Here is a 24,901-nt window from a genome sequence, read left to right as displayed (position 1 = left end):
AATACATGCAGTAGGGCACCTGTACGTTTGGTAGTTACATTAAAATCAGTGGCCTTCTTTCCCTGGACAGTGTACTTCCCATTTTGGATAGAACTGTTTCTATTTTAGACTAAAAACAAAGTCTGACCATAACTTCAAAATGATCCATGAACCTAAATGTCCTCAGTGCTCATCTATCCTCATTACAAATGAGCAAAGATTTCACAATGAAGAAAGTAACACGTTTCATTATGTTATACTTTGCATTGACACAGGACATTTATTCCAAAACATCACAGCACAGCATCACACATCACATTTCTATGAATAAAATGGGAAATACTTGTGATAATCAATATCTTAAGGGCAAGAAAATTAAAACAGAGAAGTTAAATATTGTATTTGAGGCTACCTAGCAGGGTCTATATACAAAACTGAATAAAACTTCTGATGTTCTAGGATACCAAGACATTGACAGCATTACTAAATATATATATATTTTTTTAAGTATCAGGAAAATCATATTAAGAAAAAAAACTACCAAAAGAAAGCAAACTTCAAATTTGGTTATTTGGTATGGCTCTAGGGATGGAACCAAGGACCTAATGCATGCTAGGCAAGTGCTCTACCACTAAGATAACATCCTTAGCTGTTTGTATTTTGAAACATGGTCTCACTAAGTTGCCCAGGTTGGCCTCAAACTTGAGATCCTCCTGCCTTAGCCTCTCTAGCTGGGATTACAGGCAGCAAATACCCTGCCTGCTAATTTTGAGTGTGTCTGTTTTGTTGGTGTTCTCCTTTCTTTTGGACCGGGTGGAGGTGGGGGTATGCAGGTATCTGTTTGTTTGTTTGCAGTACTGGGGTTTGAACCCAAGGGCACTTTAACACTGCACTATATCATCAGCCCTTATTATTTTTCATTTTCAGACAGTCTCTTTCTAAATTGCCCAGTCTGGCCTTGAACTTGCAATCCATCTGCCTCAGCCTCCCGAGCTGCTGCAATTACAGGCATGCATCATCATGCCTGGCTAAACTTCAAGTTTTAATAAGTCAAAGTCTAACCTTTATAGTCTCACCAGAATGTCTGATAGTTTTAGTATGAAATACGTTGAACACTTAGATTTTGATTTCTCAAATCCACTTACTTCATTCACTTATGTGCCCCCCAACCTCCCTCCCCCAAAAAGAAAATCCTATCTACAAAGCAATTTATTAGAAGAAAAAAATGATGGGCTGCCTTAAAAATAAATATAAGACATTTAAGTACTTTGTCATCAGAGTATCTGAGGAAAATTCTAAATTTTTATTTTCTTGGTTCTTTACAAGATGTCACAGAAAAAAAAGCTTGCCCCTGCAGGTCTGGTCTCTGCATCAATGTGCACATATGATGTGCATCCCCATCCATAGAGAGTATGGAAAACTGTAAGCACAATCAACACCCTTTAACCTACTTTCCACAGTGTTTTTCCAGTGCCCTTCTGCCTTTGGGCTGGTCTCAGCTTCTGTGCAGCCAGAATTCACAGTGGCTTAGGCCAGAAAAAGTGAAGATGTGTCAAGGAGATTTTTTTTCATGCACACAGGAGGGGACAAATAAGCAACAGTGACAGTAGAGAAGGGGGAATACAGCACCAATTTATCTTGAACTCCCGAGTTGCTCCAGGTACCACGTGACCAGTAAGAAACAGCTATAAAGCATCGAAACTGAGGCCAAAATAAATAAGTGCAGGAGGTAAGGCCTGGGAAAGAGTTAGCATAAGCATGCACCCCAACATGGAAAGCCAGCCAGCAGTAGCATGCACAGGAGGGCAACAAAGGCCCAGCAAACAGGGAAAAGAGGTACTGAGCAGGAGCAGTGCCAAGGCTATCCTCAACCTCATGCAGAGAAGCACGGGCAGGGCCTGAGCTCTCCTTGCAGCAGCCTTCAGGCATCTACCCCAGAAGGAAAGGATGGTCAGAGTCCAAGGACAGTTCCAAAGAAAGCAGTTCCAAGGACAGACCCTTTTAATAGGACTTAGGAGTAGGGAAAGCTTCAGGAAGGGGGTGGGGGAGGGAAGATAGAAAAGCAGCCACGCTATGATTTAAAGGACCTTGTCGGGCATCAATACCAGCCCATCAGTCATGCAACATACATGGAACCCAGATTCCACTGGCTGTCCTTCTTTACAGAGCATCTGCTAGGGGATTTGCTCCTGTGTGGTTTGTCGGTAGTTTTCTGAAGCCTGGTTTTTGTTGCCCCCTTGCTATTCTACCTACAGCGAAGATTAATAATGCTGCGTATGGCATCATGACTAAGAAATTCAACGCTCCTGGCGCTAGGTGTAACATTAGGCAGCACATCCCCCCCTTGAAGTGTGTAAGAGTCCAATTTAACAGAAAGTGCTCCCTGCACTGAGGGAAGAAGTGAAACTTCATCTGAGTATTTGCCATGCTCTAGTCTACACACAGACTCAGAAAAGTTATCTGTGAAAATGAAAATTGTGATACCATCTACATTGTCCAACCAAGATAAGGTTGTTTCAAAGTTACAGTAAACTCCAACTCAACCCAAACACCCAGTTTACCATAATTGGTTTTGGCTTTAATTCTACATGTAAAAGAGGAATGGAAAAACATTTAGAATCCATGTCTGCCTTCCTTGGGAGGGAGGAGGGTGAAATTCATCTCAGTGGAAAAATAAATCTGCATACTTCCCCCCTCTCTCGTGGGGCCTGGAAAGGAGGGGAAGGAGGAGACCTGGGGAAAATATTAATGGGTCTTCAGATGAGCCAAAGGAGGCCCAGATCTGGGTCTGAGCACAGGGCCAGAGAAAGTTGTAGTGCTGTGCAAAACTAAAAGCTCAGAATGATTTTTTTTTTTTTTTAAGTTGCTGAGGGAGAAAAAGACTGACCATGATGATCTGTCAGGCCCAGCTGCTGGATCCTGATGAGGCACTTTTAAAAGAGACATGGTCTAATATTTAATTTAGAGCTTTTTTTTGTTGCTGAACTTCTGAACTTTTCAGTTTACTTCATCATAAAGGTCATTCAACATGATCTTTAGGGGTTAAAAAAGGGAAAGGGAGCTATGTTCATGTGTGGGTGGCCACAAAGGACAGGGGGGACAGCAAGTTCAAGATGAGGGACAGAAGTAGAGCAGGAGTATAGCTGCCCACAACCTCCAACCCTCCCCCAGAGACCAAGAGGGCTACCTGGCCTCCACCTATCACTCAGGTCACTGCACTCCCAAAGAACAGGTGACAGATGCATATTTTACATTCTAAAAATCACATTTAAAAGCAGCTGGAATGGAGATTACCATGGTACCTGAAACCCAGGTACTCGGTGTACATTTTAAAGACATATCAACGAGACACTTATAACTCCTAAACTAACAAATTACTTTCCCTATCCCTAGTTATTGATACACAGAGAAGGTAAGTTGAAATAATTAGGCAGAAATTTCCAAAGACATAAATTGGTACAACAAATTAATACCATTAAATAAAAAATATGTTCATCTGCTTTTAAAGTTGACTACAAAAGTTTAAAACTTATTACAGACTGATACTTCTTAAAAGTTATTTTAGCTGGGTACACCTATAATCCCAGAAAATCAGGAGGTCGAGGCAAGAGGATCCCAAATTTGAGCCCAGCCTGGGCAACTTAGCCAATACCCTATCTCAAAATTTACAAATAAAAAGAAGTGGGCTGGGATATAGCTCAGTTGGAACAGTACTTGCCTTGCATGCACAAAGCCCAGGGGTTAATCCCCAGCACCACAAAAAATAAATAACAAAAAGAACTGGGGGTATAGCTCATTAGTGGAGCATTGGCCTAGCATACATTAGACCCTGGGTTACATTCCCAGTACCACCAAAAAAAAAAAAAGTTATTTTTTATACATATAGGAATTGAGAAAAAAAATGAAATAAGGGAATGGTAACATTAAAAGGGAGAAGACAAAGGGTAAAAAACAAGAAGGCCCAGGATGTTACTGTGAAGGGAAGAATCACAGATGAAGTTAAGACAGATACTGAAACTCATGAAAAGAGAAAAACGCTGAGAGTCAAATTCAACCACTTTTGAGCTATGTAATCTTTGATAAGTTTCTCGGAATTTTAGTTTCTTCCTCTGTAGAAAGGGTGTAAAGGAATTTCCCTCATAATTTTGTCATCATTTAAGTAATGTGTGCAAAAGCATTACCAATATAAGAATGCACACCCATACACGGCAGTGTTAGAAGTAAAAGGAGTAAATGTTTTGAAATTTAAGATGATCAGAGCTGCTACTGTGAACCTGAGATTGCTGTTTCTATCTTTTGTTGACTGAAATGTTCAGTGGCCTCTGTTCAGAGGTTTCACCTCTTTGAACTTTACTCCTGGCAGAGCACTGAACATAGCCTGCTAGAAGACAGAGTACTTTCTAGTACACAGTGCTGAGGGGGGGCAGAACCATCACACGAACTAGATCTAGGCCACGGTCCCTGGATTCCCTTGTGGGGTCCGGTACTTTTGACACAAATGAAAATACACTTTTGAACTGGGGTCTTGAGACCCTGTTCCACACAGTAACACTGTTCATCAGAACAACAGGTCACAATTATTTTCTTCTTCTTATGTATCAGGTTCCACACCGGGCATTTCAGATAGATTCTTTCAAAATGTCCCAATGCTTTTTAGGTTTAGTTATTAAGTTCAACCTTATAAACAAAGATACGGAGGCCTGGATATGGTACATAACTTGCTCAGAGGTTATAGAGCCATGAGTGAGAAGCTGGGTTTCAACATAGAGAAGGTGGGCTCTGGAGGCTAGCTTTTAATCACTATAAGTTTCACCATCTGTTTTTTAGTATACTCTAAGTATCAAAGAAAGAAGAAATCAAGTCCAGGAAAATTTTAATATAAGTATATTACAATTTTTCCTAATTTTGCCTCAAAAGGGCCAAGCCAGTTAATGATTTTTCGATTAGCTTCTACGTCCATTTCATTTCAGTGATATTTGCAGATTCTGAGACTTCAGGTAAGAAAGATACTTTTCATCTCAGTTTCTTTACCTATAATTGAAAATGCTCTAAATGATGCCTCAAATTCAATCAAACAATAAAAATTTACTCTGCAACCCCTGCCATACCCTCCCAGTAATCCCAAAGATATTATGATATATGCCTTCTGGAATACAGTGAGGATCTCTGAGCATATACATATGGAATATTCTGAAGAAAGCACCTTCCTAAATAAACACGGCATTACTGTGAATTCATAAGGTACTATAGAAATCAAGGTGATACACCTTTATGTTTTCTTTATATGATAGCTTTGTGAAATACACTGTTTCTGAATAAGAAATGTTAAAGCTGTGCCTTTTTAACTACAGTTGTTAAGGAGTAAACAAAAGACTGCTAAGCTTAAAACAATAAGCAAAATGATTTTGTTTTAATTAATTAATTTATTTATTTTTAAATTTATTTATTTATTTATTTTTTGCGCTATGGCTTGCTGCTCAGAATGAAACTGCCAGCACAGTCTTCCCCAGTTGTCTGAGACTGTGGTTACCCTATTTCTAATAAACAAGGCAGCTTCCTGTCTCTGGCTTGTCATTGCTAAATCAGGGCTCAATCCTGGCAGCTTTCGCAGTCCTGACCCCTGAGTGCACTCACGCTAAGGAGTGTCTGCTTCTCTCTGTACTTGTTGGAAAAAGTCCTCATCAGAGTTATCTCCCGCCTCTGGAATCTTAAATACTTTCATCAGTGATGCTGAAAAAGAGTGAACTTTTTTACATTCAAAACTTGGTATCTTGTTATCTCTAAATTTATCTCCATTTGGCTGATGTTTCTCAACTAAGTCTCTAAAGAGATGAAGCTCTGTGTACACTTTTAGATCTTTTGCTAGTGGCTAAACAGTATCCAGTAAACAATTCCATAATCAATCAAATATCTGTTTAAGCTTTTGTTAAGGACTTGTAATGACAGAACCAACAAGAAAGAGTTCAGTCTGCAAATTAAAAAGCATTCCATTTACAAAATAATTCTTTACGAGTGATAGAACATTTATATAAGGATTTAAAATGCAATCTGCCAGCATTTCCTTCCACTTTGGGGTTCCTCTGAAGTAATGTACTGTCCAAACTGGTATTCAATTTATTTTCAATATGCTGATAAATTCTATGTATGTCCCAATTGCTTTACTTGGTTCATAATCTCCTACAGGATTGTGTATTGTTGCACTTCTGACCTTCTTAGAGTTTTTTTGTTTGGTTGGTTTTTTGTTTTGGTTTTGGTTTTGTTTTTTTTTTTGTTTTTCGTATTTTTTTTTTAAAGGGGGAAGAAAAGGAAAAAGTCTGTCTATAAACAAAAACTTCCCTCGCCAGGTCCTGGTCTTCACACACACACATCAATACTGTCTAGACACCAGGAGATCACCTGAGAAGGTGGGAGATCACACTCTCCCTCCTTCTGCCCTTCTAGGGCCAATGCACAAGCCCTCCTGCTTCTCAGAGGCGACAGGGACCCTGAAATGGTGAAACGGGGATACTGTTAGTCAGCAGGGAAATTTTCTGCTTCTGAAAACCTCTCGGAGATTCCTCTGCGCGGCACCTCCAGCTGCCTCTGCGTGCACCGTGTCAGGGTATTAAAATAGCTCAGGCTTGATGACTTCACTAGTTCGCACCAACAGGCCAGTTGGCAGAATGCTAATGCAGTCTGCTCGGGGTGGAAGACATTTTTTCCTTCCCTGCACCCCCTAATAGTAATGCTTAGTTTTATTTTGACTCTGGAAGAAGTCTCCTTTCTGAGGTTCAATTCAGCTCCAACCTAATGCAAATATCTCAAGATGCCTTTAAAAGGCTTCAACTAAAAGAGGTCACCTAAAGCCACGACAAGCAACCAGACTCTATATAATCTCTTATGTGAAATTTCAAGGACATCAAATCTGCAAGGTAAGCTGACCTTCTATATAACACATTGGCATTCCAACTGAGGGCCAGATACCTTCCTCAGGAATATTAGTGATAACTGATAACCACTCAGAATCTTTTTTTTTTTTTTAAGAGAGAGAGAGAGAGAGAGAGAATTTTTTAATATTTATTTTTTAATTTTCGGCGGGCACAACATCTTTGTATGTGGTGCTGAGGATCGAACCCGGGCTGCACGCATGCCAGGTGAGCGCGCTACCGCTTGAGCCACATCCCCAGCCCACCACTCAGAATCTTAAGGTCTTATTTCTCATGTTTACTGTTACTACCAGTACAGAGGTCAACATATAAAGTATCAAAGTAAAATTTAATTACCACTACTAATCAACATAAGATGACAGAGGGCCTTTTAAAAGGCAATGTGCTTGCCATCACAGCAAGCTTTAATGATTAATGCTCAGATGGATTTTGAAATTAAAAAAAAAATAGAAGGCCCTATTCATGCAATTAAAAAATATGGTCTTCCGTAATAGATTACCAAATTATATTTTAGTATTTGTAATTTTCCTTAGAATTTTTCACTTCCTCTTGTAATTACCACATACTAGTAAGAGAATATTCTACGAGAAAAGTACGGCCTTCTGATGTTCCAGTATCATAACTCAGTGCTATGTCCACGCTGCACTTTGATTCCAAAAGAGAGCATTTAGATTAACTGCTTCAGTGCCCTATGGACACAAGATTTATGCCCAGAGAAAAAGCTCCCATATGACTCAACAGACACAGAGCTAATGAAATAATCTGGTTCACTGGTTTAAGATGGTTCCTCTAAAAGGGGTACAATCACTGTTCCCAAAAGAGAGAAAAATCACTAACATTCTATTCCTAGCACCCCTCAGTTGCTCTGTCAGTTACAAACAGCATCTAAGAAGCACTGACATCTTGCAACCACAATGGAAAACCTTCTTTCTCCACCTAGTCCCACCCAAAATGTCACAGAGAATTTTTCAGAGAACACATGGGCACATATGACAGTGATTTTTTAAAAAGTTTTACTATACAATGATTTGCTTATTCTGTAAGCCTTTGTTGAATATCTTACATGTGGCAGATGTAGGGGTATATACTACCCACAGAGATGAAGGTGACACCACCAATACAGCCTTTAAGAATTTCACTCTATTTTTAGGTATTAGACAACTACATGCCCTTAAAAAAAAATGAGACATGGACTGCTACCACTTTTCTGTATTCATCCAATCATTTTTAAAAATTCAGTTTAGATGACATATCCATGGAATTGTTAGATTCCTTAAACTGTAATAAATAGGAGCATTTAGGGAGCAGTTTAGAGAAATGTTCATGAAATTAAGTCATGTGTCTTCCTGCTACAGAAGCTAATAAAGATACATGGAAAGTTTGAATGCTGAAAGGTCAATTATAAATGCTAATACAGATAAAATAATTCAAACACTGATGGAACAAATTGAGTATTTTGTGATGGTAACTGTACTAACCATAAAATTTTAGAACCATAAAAGATCTTAGTTACATCTAAAAATCTCACGTGACTAGTGATGCCTAGAAAGGTTGTATGATTTGTGCAAAGTCACACAAGTGTAAATTACCACTTTGGAACCCACACTAAGTTTATTTTATCCTGTTTGCCCACTGTCCTACTGAGTCTGGTTCACATATACATGTACACACATTACTGCATCTGATTCACACACGCACACAAGCATTGTATTTTTCATCTGATTCACACACACCATATTACTGTGTCTGATTCATATACAGGCATATGCATGTATATACTGTGGTTCATACACACAACTTACATGTATGTATCCTATTGCTGTCTGACATCCACAAATATACACTTTATACTACTTTAATTTTATGCACATTCATATTGGCATATATACACACACCTCAAAAGTTAATCTCTTTTTTCAAGTGAGAAATTCAAATGTGAACCACCACCCAGTAACTATTTCAAAATTATAATTTATATTATGAGGCAATTTATCTGGACCCTCATTTAAGATCTAAGTCTTCCCAGGGACTGGAAAGGAGTAAGATCCATGAGGATGCAGAAATTTAGAGAGCTCACAGGCATTCATTCACATGAAGTCTTTTGTTTTATTGTCAAGGATAAGAACATCAGTGACATTTGTGTTGTGATGTTTTCCATACCATGGAGTAGGAGAAAAGACTTGCACAGAAACTGAGAATAATATTCTATGCCCTTGCTCTAGGACAAATTTCCAGTCTCTGACCCCATAACACAGTGCAGGAGTGATGTGGGGGAAGTGCATCCACAACATGGCTGGGGACTCTGGCTAGAGAGTGTGACCTGAAGGGACAGTCTTCCTTCTGCTCAAGGGCTGACAATATGGAGAGCTCTGAAAGATCTCTCTTGATGTAGGATTCTTAGAGGAGTTAAAGGAGCAATGATGATGCCCTCTGGGGTTTGGATGAGGAGGGATAAAGCAAATGGGAGGCAGAAGCAATAATCAGCTGATGCAGAGGACTTACCTAAGAGGTCCCTGGGAACCCAAACTTAAAAGGAGTAGGGGAGACTCGACAGGGGTTAGAGGTCCTGCAGGTACAGGTAGTGCATAAACACAGAACATGTCACTGTGAGTGTTTAGTAAGGCCTGGAGACCTGCAGGCAATACTGAATATGAAGAAGGAATGCAGAACCCAAAGACTAGTTTCAGATTGTACTGTTATTCTCGCAGTCACTGAAGCAGATGGTGAATATTTTGAACATTTGCTTTCTTAAGCTACTTGCTCTATTAGTCTAGCCTACTTTTCTTCAGGCATAAATAATTCCCCTTTACTATCAAATACAGCCATTACTAATTCGTACATACATTATATTGAAAGATCCTCTATCATCAAACTATGAAGCTTACTTTTATGATCTTTCCAGATATAATTCTCATAGTAATAATGAAGAAAACACCAAGAATAACACTCAGGATGTGATATGTTAAGCACACACCTCTCTGTGGGCTTTACTTATTTTAAAAATCACAGACAGCTATCCTTACTGGACAAAGTCCTCCCTAAGTGGATGGCTATCATTCTGGCCTTGGAAGACAGCTATAAAGGTTACTAGTCAACTTTTTAAAAATGAAGCATTATTTCTCAAAAGGAAATGTACAGTTTTAAGCAAATAAACCGTAGGTACTTTGAAGACCATTTTAAATACCTCAACCACAGCCCAAGATAAATGTCTGCAAAGGATCAAAAAGATCAGGGCCCTGGGCAAGGTTTAAGAGGCAGGGTAGTTGGGGAGATAAATAGCAAACTGCTTTCCAAAAACTGGAATGAGAGCTCTCCTACCAAGGAATATAAGGAAACCTTCAAAGTTTAGCAGGTCAAGTACAAACTAATAATCAAAGCTGGCAAGAAAGAATCTAAGTAACCTTGCAGAGCACTCCAAAAACAATTAAAAAAATGTTACTAAACAAGATAAAATCTCTAAAAATAAGCATTGTCTGCAAAGAATGTAAGATGAAAAAGATTGTGTATAAAACTGAACAACAGTTCCCTTGGTCTTTATGAAGGATCAAGAATACGGCAAATACCAATTTTTTTTTTTTTTTGTAACAGGTTGGAGAAACTAAATTAAATGGTGATTAACTTAAGGGAGAATCAACTGAACTGTCAAACAAGATATACAAAAGCACAAATCCAACTGGCATTATCAGGGTTAAAAAGTCAAGGTGGAATCTTTAACTGTGGAGGCAAAAATGTAAAATGTGAATTATGACCAGCCACTCTACAGCAGGGCAGATGCTGACAGGGGACCTAACTACAGAATGTTCAAACCCAGCACTTTCTGAGTATTGAGGGAAGGGAAATATAATCAGGAATTAATAAAAAGATGTGGCTGAACACTTTTCTACCTGATGACCATCAACAAACTGTGGGGTCAAATAATGGTACAGCAGCAGTAGTTACCCCTGATCAAACTTTTACATTTTTAGTACCCAAACAATCAGCTCAAAAGGTAGAGCTTAATGCAGTTTTACAAGCTTTTGTGATGTTTAAAGATTCTGTATTTAATTTATTTTCTGATAGTCAGTATGTAGTTAATGCTATAGTATCTCTTGAAGATGCTGGTAGGATTTCCCCTTCTTCTACTGTTTTCTCTTTGCTTTCCACTATACAAAGTCTAATCTGGGACAGAAAAGATCCATTCTTTATAGGACATATCAGGGCACATACAGGATTGCCTGGAGCCCTTAGTTTGGGCAATGATTTAGCAGATAAAACTACACATGACATACATATTTTCTCTACACTAGAAGAAGCTATAAATTTTCATAAAAAGTTCCATGTCAATGCTAATACTTTACAAAAGCGTTTTAAAATAACTAAGGAACAAGCTAGACAAATAATAAAACAATGTCAAAATTGTGTGACCTTTTTACCACAAGTTAATCTTGGAGTCAATCCTAGAGGATTGATACCTAACCATATTTGGCAGATGGACGTCACACACTTGCCAGAATTTGGAAAATTAAAATATTTGCATGTTACAGTTGATACTTCTTCTGGATTTTTGATGGGCTCCTTTCATGCCGGAGAAAAAACTAAAGATGTTATAGCTCATTGCTTACAAAATTTTGCCACTGTGGGTGTTCCAAAACAGTTAAAAACAGATAATGCCCCTGGTTATACTTCTACCTCTTTTAAACAATTTTGCTCAACATTTGGCATTACTCATATAACAGGAATCCCATACAATCCACAGGGACAAGGCATAGTTGAAAGAGTTCATCAAACTATTAAAATGTACTTATTAAAGCAAAAAGGAGGAATTGGGAAGGGGTATATATTCCCCAAAGATAAACTTAAAATAACCCTTTTTACTCTAAACTTTTTAAATTTGGATTCCTCAGGGCTTAGTGCTGCGGAAAGGCATATGTGTCCAAAAAATGTACATAAGCCTAAGGTACTTTGGAAGGATATTCTAACAGGACAATGGAAAGGTCCTGACCCAGTGATTGTCTGGAGTCGGGGTTCTGTTTGTGTTTTTCCACAGGGAGAACAGCAGCCGATTTGGATTCCAGAGAGATTAACTAAAACAATTTCTACAGGCCAAAAGGAAGATGCTTTGACTCAAATCCATAACAGCTGATATCCAGAACTCCAGTTGGGCTATTCTTACATCTGCAACAGAACCAGGATGCTTTTTTCAATATCTATTTTATTATTGCCCTTTGCCATATCATGAAGTTCTATTTTGTTTTTTGAGCTCATACAGACCTAGGTTAATGTTTTGCTGATCAGTTCTATTTTTTGACTATAGAGTTTTTAAACATTGCATTGGAGATTTCACCTGTAAAAAGTTATAAGGCCTTTACTATAATGTTATGTGTTGTATGTATTATGTGTGCACACTTCTGTTTTGTGTTGTATGTCTGTATGTGCGTATGTCCATATATCATATATGAGGATCGCTCATGAATAAATGGATCCGAATTTTTTTTATTCACGTGATTTTAATGGTTTAATTTAGATTGGGTAAACAGCTGTTGAAAATTGTTTTAATATGTGAACAAATAAGGAGGTTAACAGATCTGTTTGTTTACTTTCACCTTTCCTTCTCATTATATTTAATAATTCTGTTCAGGATAATGTAAATTGTTCAAAAAATTGTTTTCTTAGTGCCTGTTGGAATGTTACATAATTTTTTTCTTAGCATCATTGCCAAAATTCCTATCTTCATCCCAGTGCCGGTGAAGACAAAGATAAAACCAAACTACAGCTTCTTCGATAGTTATCACAACAAACTGTAAAAACTGATGCATCAATGAATAATAACTCAACAAGTAATGCTCAATTAAGGAGTCGATTTACTTTGGGAGGAAATGGACATATTGACAGATTCCTGTGCTTTGAATTGCTTGCAGACCTTGCCTGGACTATGTATCACTTGTATGCATTGTGAACTATCTGTTGGTACAGCGAATTGTGGTAGTGCTGGAGTATTTTTGCTGATGGTGTCACCGGTGGTACAATTTTTCAAAGGAGCCCTCAATTGGCTTAGTGTCATGGCATTTTGCATCCTCCTCCCTTCTACTAGTGATGGTCTAAAATTTGGGGGCCAACAGAGGTGAGGCAAAAAACCTCACCCCCCCACTGGTGCAAAAAGGCCTATCCACAAGTATGGCTGTATGCTGGACCGGTAGTCAGTGACGGGTATGATCCAATTGCAGTGGTACCAACCTAAGACAGGAGGCTGACACCTAGAGGTCAGTTCATCCGATGACGGGTAAGGACCATATGTTGAATTGGACTGCCTAACAGGCACGGTCCCTAAGCCACATTGCTTGTTGTTTAATTAAACAAAAGGGGGGAGAGAGAGGCTTGTGGAAAGCCAGTGGTGGCAGTTGAGGCTCTGAGGGTTTTTCCTGAGAGGCTGTTTTGTTTGGCGTGTGTGGTTCTAAAAATAAAGTTAGTTTCTTTTGACAAGTGGCTCCTGATTGTGCCCAGCCAGACTGCGGCAAACTATTTTTTAAAACTTACTATATCTGGAGTTTCCCACCCCATCCCACCCAAAAAAGCATACACATTAAAAGTTTGGCCGCCAGCCTGAGGCACTAAGGGAGGTGGTGGAACCTTTGTAGGTGGTTAGCAGAAGGAAACTAGGTTGTTGGTGATATGCCTTTGAAGGTGATATTTGGGACCCTGCCCTTTCCTCTTTTTCTCTTCCTAGCCTCCATGAAGTGGGAAGCCTCCTCTACCAGGCACTCCATCTTGCCATGATGTACTTACTCACCACAGATCCAAAGCAACATGGCCAAGTGACCATGGACTGAAACCTGTGGAACCATGAGACAAAATAGATCTTTCCTCCTTGGAAGTTGATTATCTCAGACATTTTGTCACAGTGGAAGGAAGCAAAACAACACAGACAAGAACCTAAGACAAGTGTTAAAAATTACACCTTGCCATGGTTAAAGCACTAGATAAATGAGAGAGAATCAGGTGTATAAGCATGAAGACTTCCAGGAGACAAGTGCTCAAAGTAGTCTTATTTAACATTTTTATAAATGATGTGAGGGAAGGAATACCCAGGAAAGTAGATAAGTTTGTCTTAAGCAATTCTAGTTACCAGAATGCCAAGTAACAGAGATAAACATCTTTTTAGCATCAATGTGACAAATATGGTCAGACCCTTTTAACCAATATCCACTTAACCAACTGTCCAGGTTAACCAATGATCTCTGTGCCCTTTGTAAATCATACTGACTGATGCACCTGGAATGTTGCCAGCCAGTTGGTTCCTCTCTGAGCAGACTGAAAACTTCTGTCCCATCAGCTGAGCCGAATTCGAGTATTTTTTATCCTAAACCTAATACAATACCTTGTGGTAAGAATATGACTTAATTGCATAACATATTAAAGAGAGAAAACAGGAGTATGAAGAGCAGTACAATATCTGTCTGTGAATGCTTTGAAAAGATTAGCCTGGTATAAAATAATGGTATATGTTGACAATGAATCCAGTGTGGGAATAATTATACTAGGAAAGATAAATCAGAAATATTTTCAAAAGCTTCTGCCTCGATTTAGAGAATACAAACTGGAAATAATGGACAATTCATGATTGAGTGTGGTTTTGTGAAGAAACATAAAACCAAGTTCTTTCTGTGTGTCCATACTAGAAGTCTAGGCCCTACGTCAAAAGTTTCACCAAGAAAATGTAAGTTTTGTGTTTGAATAAAATAAGTTTAAGATATTGTTAAGATTTACATGTGGTGTCCCCCCAAACTCACGTGTGTATGAGACAAGGCAAGTAGGTTCAGAGGAGAAAGGATTGGGCTGTAAGAGTCTTAACCCGATCAGTAAATTAATCCCCTGATAGGGATTAACTGAGTGCTAACTGAAGTGGCAGGGTGTGGTTGAAGGAGGTGGGAATTGGGGTGTGGCTTTGGGTATATATTTGTATCTGGCAAGCGGAGTTTTTTCTCTCTCTGCTTTCTGATCATGAAGTGAGTTGCTTTTCCTTCCACCACACTCTCCCAGCATGATGTCCTGCCTCACCTTGAGCCTCCAGGAATGGAGGCAGCCTTCTATGGACTAAGACCTCTGAAACCATGAGCCCTCAAATAAACTTTTCCTCCTTACAGTTGTTCTGGTCAGATTCTTTAGTCACAGCGGGGGGAAAAAGGTGACTAAAACAGATATGCATGTATCATTTTTATGCTCATCTATTTAACTTTTAGAATAGTGATTCTTATTTATTCTGTTCAAGAAAGTTCCAGCATATTTACTGATAACGCTGTGAGATACCATGTTAAGGACTGTGATGCAAAGAATAAGGAGTTAGCCCTCCAAAAGGTCAAAGATAACAGGACAGATGGATATGCTAACAAATAATAACAAGTAATAGCCATGCACCATACTAAGCACTGTAAGTAAACTTCAAGAATGGAAAGAGGAGGTGTGGAAAAGGGAATAACTTGGGCTAGAGACAGGAGACCATGTTGATGGTGGTGAGACTTTAGTCAGAACCTGAAGAGATAATCCAGGTAAGATTATCAGCAGACTGTGTTAGAGGTGATATGAATATGTGGGGAGGCACATTCCACCAGAGCACAGGTTCAAAGGCAGGGCAGCACTAAGAAGCACAAGGTCCTAGAAGATACTAACAATTCTGAGAGAGAGAAAGGGAGAGGATGGAAAGACAGAATGGGACCAGACCAAAGACAAAGATATCTGTGTTTAGACCAGAAATCACGGGGATATTTCTTTTTAAATGGTATAATCATATTTACCATCTTCTCCAACAGTTTAAAAAATGAATGGAAGTAATATAAGAAGAGTCCAATTATGAGATTATGAAAATAGTCTAACCAAAAAAATCGAATGATAGAAGAACAATATTAAGCAAGGTAAAATCAGCATGGCATTGTGACTAAGGAGAGATAAAGGGAGTAAGGAATAATAATGACTCAAGGACAATTTCCAAGTTCAGGGATTTAGCACCTGGGTAGGTCAAGGATTCATTAATAAAAACAGGAAATGCAGGCATTTTGAAAAAAACAGATAATGAACACAGCTGGGAACATGATGAATTTCAAACAGCTATACTATATCCAGAAGGAAATGTTTAATTGGAAGTTGAGTGTCTACATCTAGAGTTCAAAGGTGAAGATGTCTACTTAAGGTTTCAATATTATACGGCCAGAATTTGAAGATGCTAAAATAAATGGTCATACTTATGAAAGCAAATACACAAGGCAAAGAAAAAGATGAAACTCTTCCAAATACCAAATTCAGAGGCAAGAAAAGACCCATACAGGAGACTAGGAAGTGTGACAGGAAGAGGCAATGGATTTCAGGAAAGAGATTCTGTGGGGAAGTTCATACAGCTTTCATTGTGGAGATCCCAAACCACTTGATGTCTTTTTTTTTTTTTTAGTGCCCCCTTAAGGTCAAACTTTTACTACAGCGAATACATATCACTGAGGACGAAGGTTTCAGTCTCTCTGCTGTGCTATGCAGTCAATATGTATGTGTGCCCCCAAATTCATACATTGAAATTGTAGCCTCCAATGTGATGTTATCAGGAGATGAGGCATTTGAGAGGTGATGTGGGTGGATCCCTTATGAATGGGACTAGTACCCTTATGACAGGGATCCCCAGGCTGGGCATGTAGCTCATAGGTAATAAACCCTGGGTTCAATAGAGGCGGAGGGGCGGGGGCCAAGAACCTAGAGAATTCACCCTCTTTGAGCATGTGAGCAGAGGAGGTTCATACAAATGTGACCATGCTGGCATTCCAGCCTTGAGAACTATAAGAAAGAAATATCTGATATAAAGGGAAAGAGAAAGGAAAGATGGGAGAGAGGGAGGAAGCAGCAACAGCCAGAGAAGGATACGGGGCCAAAAGAAGAAAACCAAAGAGACAAATAATCTCAACCATGTCAACTGCAAAAGCAAGGTCAAATAAGACAACTTGAAAAACCATTGCATTTAGCTGTTAAGAGACTAGAACCAAGCATGAGCTTCACAGCAGGTGTACACATTCAAGTGCTTGAGCTGGAGGGTGAATGAAGATGAGGAAGTAGAAATAAATAAACTCCAAGAAGTTAGAGACTGGCATGGTGGCCCGCATCAGTAATCCCAGCAACTTCAGAAGTTGGCACAGGAGGATGGCAAGTTTGAAGCCAGCCTCACCAATTTTGCAAGACCCTCAACAAGACCCTCACCCTAAAGAGACCTTGACTCAAAATAAAAAAGGCCTGGGGACATAGCTCAGTGGTAAAGTGCGCCTGGTTCAATCCCCAGTACCCCCACCAAATTTCTCTTTCAAATGAAAGGCAAAAGAGAATAAAGGTTGGGTTGGTCTGTTTTTTCTCACTATGACAAAGTACCTGAGGAAAAAACATTTTGATGGTGGAAAGATTTAGATTGGCTCACAGTTTCAGAGGTTTCAGTTCATGATCAACCAGCTCCACTGCTCTAGGCCCCGTGGTAAGGCAGAACATCATGGCGGAGGCAGCCTGGTGAAGCAGAGTTGCTCAGAGCATGGCAACCAAGTACCAGAGAGAAGGGAAGGGCTGAGGGCAAGATATAATCTCCAAGAACATGCATCCAAGGTCAGACCCCTCAGGATCCAACCACTTCCCAAAATGCCCACCTCTGAACACTGCAGCACTGGGGACCAAGCCCCAAAGACAAATGAGTCTTTAGGGACACTTCATATCCCAACCATAATTTAAAAAAAAAAAAAAGAAGAAGATCTTTCTTAGAGAATGAAACAAAGGAAGGTATTTTTTAATGATATAAATTTAGAGATTTTTCATCTGAGAAAATAATAATACGTGGGAAGTAAAACTGGAATGAGGAAACATGGCGAGGGCTCTACCTTCAGAAAAGTCAGTAAGGAACCAGATCAAGAGGACCAGAGCCAGCAACAGCCTCAGATCCAAAGGACTCACCCTCCATGAAGACGGAGGCAAGACAGCAAGCACGAGGCAACAACAGGCGCACAACCTGGTCAAGGAGAAGGAAGGTCCTGAGCTATAGAGAGCCACTTCCTTGGGGACACACCATCTGTGGGAGTGGAAATGGCCTTGTTCAGACATAGGAAGGAGCGGTGGACAATGCAGGGAGTGTTCTGAGGTTCTGGGAGTGCATCTACCACATTTCCCTTATGGAGAAGCAAAAGATATTTCATGGGGGAAAAAAGCATTAGTTCAAGTTTCCAGAATCATAGGTGGAAAGTTATTAATAAACTTAGGAAATGGGCTTAACAGTCACTACAAACAACTCACAGAAAATATCTCCTAATGCGCTTAAACACATATACAGATAAACAAAATATAAACATCACCAAATACAACTAAAAATAAAACATACAGCATTCTATTATAGCGCTATGATGCTTGTCCAAATGTCAACTACCACACCTTATTAAATAATGCACGATAAAGATGACCCTACTTACAATCACTGATCATGACAATGGGGGTGGGGTGCTATATAAAGTGTTTCAGTCTCTAAACAGAAGCTAAATAACCTGTAGAATCCTAGTTGCCATCCAAGCACCAGGAGGATCTTATTAAAAGCCAAGAGGAATATGTAAGATAAAGAAATCCATTACAATTTTATATGGCAGGCAGTGAACCTACACACTACCTGGCACAGTGGCACACACCTGTAATCCCAGTTATTTGGAAGGATGAGGCAGGAGGACTGCAAGTTCAAAGCTAGCCTGGGCAACTTAGAGAGAACCTGTCTCAGAATGAAAAATAAAAATGAGCTGGGGATACTACTCAGTAGGAGAGTGTTTGCTTAGCATGTGCAAGGCCCTAGTTTCAACCCCAGTATCAAAAGGGAAGGAAAGGGAAAAAAAAGTCTCTATAATACCTTTATCTCTAAGAATAAATTGTTCATACTTCATAAAGTTTTTAAAAAATGGATGGCAAACTAAAATGGACTCAACAGGAATTTTAAGAACTTAAGATTGTGTGGACTTAGTTAAGGTACAACCCCATCACAGTGCTACAAGAAGCAAGACTCCCTGCCTGGCCGAGAGTCTGTCCTTTACTGTGACTTCTTATTTAGATGGATGCTGATGGGCAAGAAAGAACAATTCTCTATACAGTAGCAGAAGAATGTCAAGACATAATGTAATCTTAATAAGCAGCAATTTCTAAATTTTCCTTGGCCCCAGCACAAACGGCCAATCTACAACAGAAATTTAAGTCACTGAATACAGAATGCAAGGCTAATACTCAGACCTCCTTCAGAAACCCCGAGTTCTGGGGTTGGGGGGCAGGGGGAGAAGTTTAACTAAAAATGAAAAAATTTACCTGAAAATAAAATTGACAAAAGCATATCTGGATCACTTGCTTTCTCCCAAAATTATATTCCACTTTACCACTTCACTGTGGTCATATTACCACGTGAGTCTTTTGCACCTTTAAGATGAATTTTTGCCAACCCCCAAATCTTTACTAAGATCTTTATAGAATTAATACAAATTGATGCATACATTTCATATATAAAAGTGTCTTCCTTTAACTATCAGCAACAAACTAAATGATGCATTCTAAAATAGCATATAATCTCTACAACGTAAGCTACAATTTTTGAAACTGTGCTTGAATCAGCCAGCATATTTGTGTTGCCATAATCCTCTGACATTATTGAAGATCCTGTCAAAGTAGCTGATATGACCATCTACTTAATTATTTCTTGTTGGGAGTTTTTGGCTTGCATGTTTGTTTTAAATACAAGATTTTCTTTTTTTTTTTTTTTTAAAGTCGGTTTGCCCTGGACTGCAGGGGGAGGGAGCAATCACATGCAGTAATGTTGACCTTTGCACTTCCGTAAATCTCTCTAAGGCTTTTTTTGAAGCATAGGAAGTTCCAAATCCTGCTCAACGCTACTTAAGGAAATGCTTTGTCCAGGGCTGTTTTTAGAGAAAACAGTACATAGCTATGCTGCTTCTTTTAATTCAACTGTGCCTGCTGCTGGCTTAAGGTCAGGGACATGAGGAAGCTGTGTTCTGGTGGTGGCCACACAGAAGCCCCTCAAAGTACACTTAAAGGTTTTCTGAACAAACACAATCTCTCAAGGGCAGCACATATGTGTCCGAAGAATAAATTATTTGCAAAATAGAATAACCACGCCAAATGGCCCAAATAAAAAGTCTAAGAACAGAGAAGAAAATGCAGTTCCAGGATGTCACATATAATATAAAAGCAGAATTTACTTCCAAAACATTTTCCTAAAAACATGGAGCATGCTATGCCTGCAGTTAACAGTATTCACCATCATATATAAGTCTGATCACCAGCAGCAGCACCCAGGACTCCAACAGAAAGAATGCCTTGTGTGACCCTTTCGATCTTCCCACCCCACCCTACTTCACTTCCAACAGAAGCACCACAGGAACATATATAACTCAGCAATACAGACTATTTGTTCTTATTCAGAAGATATTTTCTGTACGTTCAGAGCCTGAAAAGGCTAGAAATAACCATGTTAAAGAATTACTAATTAAAAAGCAAAGCAAAAATGTCACCCCTTGTGCTACTATCTTCACTCAAATGTGTGTGCACAAGCACATTTGGCTACTTTGAAACACTTTTTTTCCCCCCTATAAGACAACTAAAATATCTTAGTAACTGTAGGGAAGCACAGGAGAGACCATCAAACCCAGGGAGAACTGATAAACTGGGACAGGGACACAGCATGCCACCTCCTCACAGAAGAAAATCTGCTGGGGCCATATATACTGTTGGGTTCTAAAACCTGCAGGCCAGGCTACAGAAGTTCTCCGGGGACAGCCTTCTCTGATTTAAAACCCTCTAGTGGGAATGTCCACTGTCTCTGTCTTCTGGTTTGCCTCCCATCTTCCCTAAATCTATGCAGCTGGTAGGTCCCAGGTGGGTAGGATGTGTGATTCACAGAAAAGTTAAGATCAAAGTTACTAGTCTTAGGCCAGTTACTAGTCTTTGATGGCTGAAATCCAAGCCAAAGTTGCCATGTCCCTGAAAACAAAAGGGAAAGAGATAGACAAGTGAGGAAGTGAGAGACAATGCTTGGAATGTTCCTGGATATCCAAAAGGCATCTTTTCCACAAAGGATCTGAGGCTCCGCAGCATAGCACTATGCCAAGGGGAGGGCTCAGCTGCGATTCCATTCAACTCAACAAATATTTATTAAGCATCTTTTGCCAACTCAAACGTAAGAAGGACTCCAAACTGTATTTATATCCTCAGGGTATAAAGCAATGCTGGAACAGATAGCAGGCACTAAATAAATGTTGAAGGAAGGAAAGAAGAAGACAAGAAGGAAGAAATTTTCTAATATATTAATGATGTAAAAGATGAGCAAATGAGTTTCTGAGGTGCTGCCCCGGGATCTAATCAGTCCCCCTATTTTTTTAATCTAGCTTTCATTTAATCAGTCCCTTTTCTTGAAGGATCGGACACAATGACAAAATGTAAACTGGTTTTTAAAAAACGAAGCTGCAGGTCTCTCATTACTAAAATTTTAACAGCAAAAATTAAAACAATGGTCCTCAATCCTGCCAAAGGTTAGAATCATGCATTAAACCAAAAATTGCCAACTACTGGCACATGAGTCCCATGCCAGATCAAATTATCAATTAACTTACAATCTCTGGGGAGAAAAGAGGCTACTATTGTAATTCTAATCTGCACCAACCTCTGAGCACCAGAGCTTAGCAAATAATAATTTTAAAGACAACCTTATGTAACATTTCTGTTCCTGAGCTGTTGTGAACCTGATAAACCGAAACAGAAATCTAACCTACATTTTATGACCACATATATGCTTTATAATTCCTGCCACAGTATATGAAACTCATGTGTTTAAACATATCCCATCAACTTCTCCTTTCTGAACAAAAACAGGAGTGGAGAAACAGGCACTGACATAACAAGGAAAAAAGCCCCTCCCCACCCCACACACAAGTCTTACACAGGTTGTCAAGTTTCCTAGTCCAGCTTCCTGCAGAAGCTGTCTCTAATTGGCTGAGAAATAATTTCATTATCACGAAAGGCTTTTAAACACAAAATTCTGACACGAATTTAAAGATTATTTTGTTATAACTATCTAGACTTTTTTTAAGAGCAACTTTATTCTTTATAGCCAAAAAGCCAGGTCCCTGAATACCACTACTTTTAAAGGTAGGTATTCTTATGTTCCAAATGAGTGATGATGGCTACACAATTCTGTGAATATACTAAAAACAACTCAAATATACACTTAAAACAGTGAAGCACGTGGTGTATGAATTATATCTCAATAAAGTTGTTAAATTATTTAAAGATAAATATTTTAGATATTCCTAACTATATTTAAAATGAGTGTTTTCATAACTGTATGTCTCAGTCTGTTTGTACTGCTGGAAGAATATCACTGAGACTGAAAAATTTATAAAGAAATTTCATTTCTTACAGTTCTGGAAGCCAGGAAGTATAAAATCAAGGCACCAGCAATTCTGGATGTCTGTAACAGCGACTCTCTGCTTCCAAGTTGGCACCTCAAGGCTGTATCCTCCAGAAGGGAGGACCCCTATGTCTTCCCACAGTGAGATGTGAGAGGGCAAATGAGCAGAACGTGTCTGAGGCCTCTTAATTAGGACCTTAATTCCATCCACATGGGGAGGAGCCCTCACAGACTAATTACCATTAAAGGCCCCACCTCTTAATACTTTGTTCCAACACCTGAGTTTGGGAGAGGACCTATTCAAACCACAGCACAGTGTAAGAACTATCAATATCTCACAGAAAATTAACATAAATCATTTTGAATGTTAAATCTCATTCCCTATTGAAAAGAATAAGGGCTCTGACGGTTTTTGAAAAATCACAACCTGTTGCACACATTTCAAACTACAAAAATTAACATTAAAATTCCATATTAAGGATATAATTGTGGGAAAGAGGATGAAATGTGATTCAGTAAATCACAAAGTATAATGTGCTGTAAATAAAATAAGCCTAAGAACTAGAAGTCTCGAATCCTACTTCTGACCCCATCATTTACGAGAGCAGTATCCTTGGGCAAGTTATTCAAAATAGCTATAAAAGTTATAAATCACAAATTCATTGTGAGTGTAAGCTGGAGCAATGTGTAAGAAAACATTTGAAAATCATTTGGTGATTTAAATTGTGTTGAAATTACTTTGGCTTTGTTACAAAGAGAGGGGACAAGTTCTCAGTCACTTACTACCTTCTCCAAGAACCTCCCCAACTGCATTCTCCACCCACTCTGCCTTGTAGCATTGAACTGCTTAAAGTTTCTTTATGCATAGTCTCTTCTATGAGAGAGACCTGTTTGTCTTTTAGACATCATCAAATTCCAATTAAATCTGGGGACCTAGCTTCTTTTATCTGCCTTTTAAACCAAGAAAGATACAAATGTGTTTTTATAATATTGCAATGAGTGCATGTGGGTTTTGTCATTTGTTTTGTGGTTTCTGACAGGAGTCCCAGCCAACCAGGGTGAAGGAAAAAGGCTATAAGGAACAGATACTGACAGGCATGGCAGTTGTGGAACCCAGAAGAGCAGGTTTTTCAGTGTTTCTTATCAGGCAAGGAATGTTTCTATAGTAAAGGAGCAAAGGCAAAATTCATTCATAATTATATAACTTTTTTCAGTAATCAGTCACCCCTTTCACAAATCCCATCACAGTGCAGTTTTGCAGATTAGCTGATCACGTTTCAAAAAGCTGTACTATTCTCCAAAGCATTGTAACTATTACCTCAAAAGATTAGAAACTAGATCATTACGAATACTTCCCATTTAGAAATAGAACACACAAGCTTGTGGAAATGTTTCTCCAAACTCTTTTAAGCATTACTGAAAATTGTTACAAAGCATAATTATAAATGTCCATGAATTTAATACTATAATTTAATTAAATCTTCAACTATTTTGTAAGGATTAATTATTTGTTATATTAAATTTTCCTCACTGCATGACAATATGGAAATATATATATCCACAAATGTGTGAGCTGCTCAACTGTAATTAATGATGTACTTTTATTCTCTATTATTGTGTGGAAAACATTCTGACACAAAATAAATGAAGCATAATCATTCAGAGTAATGATTCAAATGTACTGATTAATGATACCAAACAGCATCTCTATTCCTGAGTTAAATTAAAACATTCACAGTCTGTAAATCTTAAGGGTATCCCTAAATGAATGTTTCTAAATAATAATTTTCCTTCCCAGAAATCACCTACCCTAGCTTCACTGGAAATAAGTTCTCATAGTTGGTAAAGCGTGCCACTATTTAATGTGTAAATAAGAAACAAAACCCTGTCTATTAAACTATTAGCCAATAATAAATTGCCTTCGGAGATGCTGAAGTGTGGCAGCAGGGAAAGTGGAAAGAACATGTCTCTAGATTTAGGATATGTGAAATTCTATTCCTGTGGTAGGCACTCAGTAAATGTTTATCAAAGAAACATTTTTAAATATTGCAAAAAATATTTTGAAATTTTTTATAATTTGAAATAATGCCAGCCACACACACACACACACACACAAAAATTATGACTTCAGCAGTCAGAGAGAAAGAGGAGTTAATGTTACATAGATACAGGTTTCCATTCTGCAAGATGAAAAAGTTACAGAGGTGGATGATACAATAGCTGCACTACACCATGAGAGTACTTAATGCAACTCAAAAATGATGAAGACAGTAAATTTTTCTTGTGTGTATTTTATCAAAATTAAAAATAATTTTTGAAATTTATACAGGGGGAAAAAAGGTGCAAAGAAGCAGCACAAAACTTATAAACCTTTTAAGTTAATAGAACCTAAATAGAACCCAACCAATTAGCTACCTTAATAAAATAACATTTCCTTGGAAACTTCAACTTTGCAGAAACACTTGTTCTCTTTCAGTGGACTAGACAGAAAGTTCTGTATTCTTTTACTGATTTCCTGAAGCTAGCACCATTGCAGTTTCTCAAAAAGAAGGTTTGCTAAGACAGAGAC

At 38.6% G+C, this 24,901-nt stretch overlaps 1 protein-coding gene, 1 long non-coding RNA gene and 1 pseudogene across 11 annotated transcripts in view; 2 read left to right on the top strand and 1 right to left on the bottom strand.

Annotated features, from left to right (window-relative positions):
* Positions 1-24,901, bottom strand: part of Klf12 (KLF transcription factor 12) — a 438,833-nt gene that overhangs the window by 361,851 nt on the left and 52,081 nt on the right. The window lies entirely within an intron of this gene.
* Positions 6,420-15,022, top strand: LOC131424373 (uncharacterized). Its single transcript, XR_009227250.1, has 2 exons — positions 6,420-6,890; positions 11,932-15,022. It is a non-coding gene; the product is annotated as an uncharacterized LOC131424373 (long non-coding RNA).
* Positions 17,755-24,901, top strand: part of LOC124096000 (peptidyl-prolyl cis-trans isomerase A-like) — a 41,523-nt pseudogene continuing 34,376 nt past the window's right edge.

This window comes from Marmota monax, unplaced genomic scaffold (assembly GCF_021218885.2).
Source record: "Marmota monax isolate L192 unplaced genomic scaffold, Marmota_monax_Labrador192_F-V1.1 WCK01_AAM20220418_F8-fsc00137, whole genome shotgun sequence".
Taxonomy (NCBI): Eukaryota; Metazoa; Chordata; class Mammalia; order Rodentia; family Sciuridae; genus Marmota; species Marmota monax.
The sequence above is the reverse complement of the archived record's forward strand: the minus strand, read 5'-3'. Positions and strand labels throughout refer to the sequence as shown.